The following is a 5,297-nucleotide window of genomic DNA, read 5'->3' as shown; positions in this document are numbered from 1 at the left end:
ACCATTAATACCTTTAAAGATCTTGAATACGACACACTAAATTAAAAGTCACTCAAGGGATAAACACAGCAGTTCTGACGCACATTAATGATGATCATTGTTATTAACACTCTCAAAGGCATTTGTGTCCTGATTTTTCTTACGTTTTTGTCGTTCTGCTGCTGAACAATCTCTCCATAGCTAAAGTCCATGAACCTACTACTCTGTGCGTCACTGTGGTCTACACAGCATTGATTGTGTTAATGTGACCAGGACTAGTTTGCTTTTGTCGTTAGCAGCATCAGAACCTGTTGCACAGAGCTCTGAAATATAATGCCTTGTATTTTATTATATGCAGCAGCTGCAGCAGCGGTTTGTGCCGCTTCGCTCCCACTTCTCCGTCACAATCTGCTCAGCTTGGATGTGACGCTAAGTTTCCAGTACATAACAGCTACATGTTATGTTCAACTTGACATGTTGCACATGACTTGTAATAAACTTCAAAAACTTCCAAGTAGTTTTTGAAGTTTGTGCAAATAAGAAGTATATTGACTGAACTGTTCTTTAGACTGCAGGACGTGTTCCGTGACTCGAAAATAAATGCTTTAATAAAATTTGTCTTCTTTCCAGCATAAATGTGAAATTTATTTAGCCACAGGAAAGGCAGTTTATTTCCAAAATGTTTTTTATATCTTATGGTTGGTTATTCTTTTGGTTTATTTGTATGCCATGACAAACCCACTTCAAACCAAGTTCTCACAAAATTTCAAAAGCATTGAAATTAATTTTATTTTTGCAAGACCCGACTTCGATTGTACCTAAGTAACTGGACTGTTGGATTGTTTTGTTCAAACATTGTCTCTTTTTTTCTTTCAGTGTGTTTCCAGTGTATTTCCTCCATTCCACTTTTTTTCTTTTCTTTTTCAACATTTATATGCAAACTTTTAATTTATCCAGTTTCTAAAATAAACATTTTAATCCATCAGTTTTAAGATTGTACAGACTTTGAATGTATATTAGGTCAATTTAAATGTGAGATTTACTTTTCATTGTTCTTTACTGAAAACAGATCACTGCATGCTTTTTTTGCACAAATTGTCTTTGTCACAACTGAGCTGAATACATCTTTTGTGTCTCAGTCATGGTGACTCACTTATCAACTGACTATGTCCTTATGTGGTGAAAAGCTCATTAGGTTTTGTAAATGATCCAGCAGCTTAAATCTAACTGAGCCTGAAAATGATTTTTAAATGTCTACAACAAGGACAAATAACCTACAGCTGTTTGTGTTGTGAAACTGAGGCTTCTATGACAAGTTTTCTTTAGGCAGAAAGTTTCAAACACATTTTCAGTCTCTAAATTTACTGAAATCACAGTGATGTGACCCAGTTTTTTTTGTTGTGACACACATAGGGTGCATTAGGCTTACACGTATGTGGAAGTCTCACAAGTCAGCTCTTCTATTAATGTAACTCATTAATAACATCGCCAACCTTTCCTGACTGAAATGGTATATAGTTGCTATGATGACTGTCTTATAAATATTTAATTTCATTAATAAATTTAAAAATGTGAACTCTGATGCCCCAGTGAGCAAATCCCAGTGATATTTGTTGAGCCCAGAACCGTTCAGGTGTCGGCATCTATACTGTGTTTTGTGCAAATTCTCATAGGTCCATTGTGTTTAACAGGATTTTTAAAATATTTTTTCCATGTTTGACCTTACAGCAGTGGACTGCATTACAGAAGTTGAAGCACACCTGCCTGTTTTTAAAATTAGTTGTATGAAATAGTCCTTTGTGGTTTTGCTAACCTTGTTTGTGCGCTGTACTCCCTTTCTTCTCGCTAGAGTTCGATTCATCATGTTGGTGTTCCTCCTCGGTGTTCTTGTGGAGTGTACTTAACAAGCACACAATGTTCAGCACTGATTAACTCAAAAGACCGAAAGACAGAAATAACATGAAAAAAGGAGAAAGTTTGTCCAAAATCCAGTTTAATTAATCTGCAGAGACAGAACTTGCAGTGGAGTTAAAGCCTTGGCTATCGCACAGTCTGTGTGTTGGTGCAGTACTCACATCGTGTAAATTATCATGGTTGTAGCTGAACTTTGTCAAATAATTATTTTTGTTCTTCCTGTAGGAAATTTGATTATATTTTTTGAAATAATCCATTTTTTTATTGCTCTAAATTATGATCATAAGTGAACTCATAATTTACAGTGGGCAAGACATGTATTGAACAAATCAATGTCTCAGTAAAAAAAAAAAAAAAAAAGAGGCTGACTGATAAGTGAACTGAATTTATATAGTTTTTCTAGTCATACCAGCCACTCAAAGCACTTTACAGCAGACCCACATTTCACAAATCACACTCTCAAACATAGATACTCCCATCAGTAAGCAACTTGCAGTTAAGTGCTTTGCCCAGTTTGTAGTGTTTGTTTGTGTGTTGTACCCCTGGAATTAATAAAGTATATTTATTCATCCATAAGCACATTGACTTTTGATAAGAGCATGCTGGAATCGAACCAACAACTTTCTGATTGCAGGACAATCTTTTTTTTTTTTTTTTTGTTTTTCCAGAGTCACAGCTACAGCATAGCAGTCCCTACACATTCACATCGACATGAAATTCAAAACAGATGTCAGAAATTCACTTTTAGAAGATGGCATTTAACCAAAAGAATACAGTAATTATGCGTAATGAAGTTAAATGTCTCAGGGAATAAAGACTAAGCATATGAATGACACATTTGCATTGACTATTTTTATGTATGGTTCTTCAATATTTTGTCAACTTCAGGCATTTTTTTTTTCTAATTTCAAGTCTGTAGGACCATGAAGCATATTTACTGAGGCCCCACCCAAACAAGACCTTTTTTTTCTGAAACTGTAAAGTTTTCAATCGTTTGTGTCCTGCATCCACATGGAAATGGTGTTTCCATGTGGATGCAGGAAACACTTTAGTTTTAAAATTAAAACTAAAGTTTTAATTTTAATTTTCTTAGGTGAAATGGGTTATAGAGTGAAATTTAATCTTTACATATTGTTGTAGACAGCGAAATCGCATATTTTGTGAAAATACTGACATATTTCCCCAAATTCTAACTTGAGCTATAGCCCCAAACTCTTCATTAGCTTCAAATAAAAACTGCTGCAAAAACTTAATGAAAAGTTCTGCAGTACCTTCAAAAAGTTTGACTAAAGCCTCTACATTCGCTTTGTTTGTTCACCATTCTTGTTTTCTTATTGTGTTTTACACTAACCTCATGAGGACGCTTTATGGGCATGTCCCATATTCCTCGTTTAGCACCACTTACAGGTCTGGGGAAGTAAAAAGTGTGTTTTGGGCCATTCTCTGCTTCTGTGTTGATAACATATTTCTGGAAATGGTTCAGTGTGGACATGGGAGTCTCTGAAAAAGACAACCCTTTTTTTTTCTAAACAAAACAATTGTTCTCATGCGAACATGTCCTGAGAAAAATATTGATATGTACTTATATCCCCTGCTGTGTATATGTAACAGAATGGACTTTTTTTTTTCTCTACCACTATTTTCCTATAGAGGACCAACATACACATTTCTGCTTTTTGTTTTGAATTATGTCAGTTTTGGCCCTCTACATATACACGTTAATCCACATATCTTTAAAATAAACTTCCTTTCATGCTCTGCCTACTTTGTCTTTACTTATATTTTTTAATTGTCTTGATTTGGAGTATCTGGGCTATAGGAAAACCACCGTTTTCTGCTCTTCGCTGACAGCAGTGGATTGTGGTCCTCCACCGGAATATCAAAGCTTGTCCAAGGCTCCATGTGTTGTGCATTCAGCACTTCTGTAACACAACGCCATATGTACTACTGTCACCTTCAAGTCAGTTTGGGCCAGGTTTGCAGTTAGCCTCTAACCTCTATCATTAAGAAAGTTACCTGCCCACTGGTTTCCGGGATGTTTTCTGTCAACTCTGCACAGAGGTTTTTGAGATATTCAGGCAGGTTGTTGGGCTCACTTTTAAAGTCAGCATTGTTTTGCCATGCAGTGGTTTCATCTTCAAGTAAATAAGACCTTATGAGTGTGTCTGTGTATTAGAGAAAACACAAAACAGAATCACTGTGCTTAAGGTAGTCATCATCTCCTCACATCAGTTTCTGTTTTAATGGGAGTTTCTCAGTGCATTGTGAGATGACAGCATATATTAAAGTAGCAGTGGCTTTACAGTAAGATTTATAGAGTGTTACAAAGCACATTTCCAGTAAAGTGGGCACATAACTGTCTTTTGTGATGTAAAAATCTAAGACAATAACACATCCTGTCAATACATTTCCATCTTTAATGTGACATCCCCATAAAATGTAACAGCTGGACAAACAAGTAAACTATGAGAAGAAATGTAAAGGATGAAGGAGAAGGACCGCAAAACACAAGCCTTTTCTTTTAAAGGAATAGTCTAGATCTGACTAAAATGTGTCCAGTTCCATTCAAACCAAAGCTGAATTTTGTATTTCCATAAGTTATATTTCACGGGTAAAAACCCCACTGAACATTAATAAAAGAATACCATACCAATAGGGGTGGGCAGGTGTTACCAATAAAGTAACATAAATGCCAAATTGGTATCAATATCACACATAGTCCATCTGGTGACATGGGACAGAAAAATGAAAACCTGTGGCCACACATATTATGTCTAGTGAGAATGACTCATTTATTTTCTGGCCACAATGTAATATCTCATATGAACGACTTAACTATAATAAGTTATGTCATGGCCACAAGTTGTTTTTTTTTTTTCTCCCATGTCACCACCAGTTTGTGCTATCAGATAGCTAGAATCAACCCTTTAGTTTCAGATTCCCCCTTGAAATTTTATTTCACTTTAGAAATGTAGTTTCTGAAGTCGAAAAAAAAAGAGTTTCCACTGATCTGCTCTCAAATGATAATTTTTACACTTTATGTAAAAAACAATGTACATAAATTTCTTTAGCTTTTCTAAAGTTAATTAGTTCATTTAAAAATGTTTTTAAAGTATTTTCTAGATATTTACAAATTTATTAATCTCAATTTTGTCATAGGGTGTTCTGTTGAGGTGGATTAATGTATAATGTCATAACCTCAGATGTTTGGTACAATGTTGATGAAAATAGATTTTATTTTTCACCCTCTGCGAGTCCAAACTCACATCTAAATCTACAAAAAAATGCTTTCATGAGGGCAAAACTAAAGTCTTACAACAGCCAAGCCAGAACTAAAGATGCGATATTGACAAGTCAAAATGGGGAATGTTGATAGACTCTTGTCAAGAGACAAAATGCTGAAA

Source organism: Poecilia latipinna, unplaced genomic scaffold (assembly GCF_001443285.1).
Source record: "Poecilia latipinna isolate Pla-1442-1.1 unplaced genomic scaffold, P_latipinna-1.0 Scaffold1029, whole genome shotgun sequence".
In the NCBI taxonomy this organism is placed as follows: domain Eukaryota; kingdom Metazoa; phylum Chordata; class Actinopteri; order Cyprinodontiformes; family Poeciliidae; genus Poecilia; species Poecilia latipinna.
The sequence above is the reverse complement of the archived record's forward strand: the minus strand, read 5'-3'. Positions refer to the sequence as shown.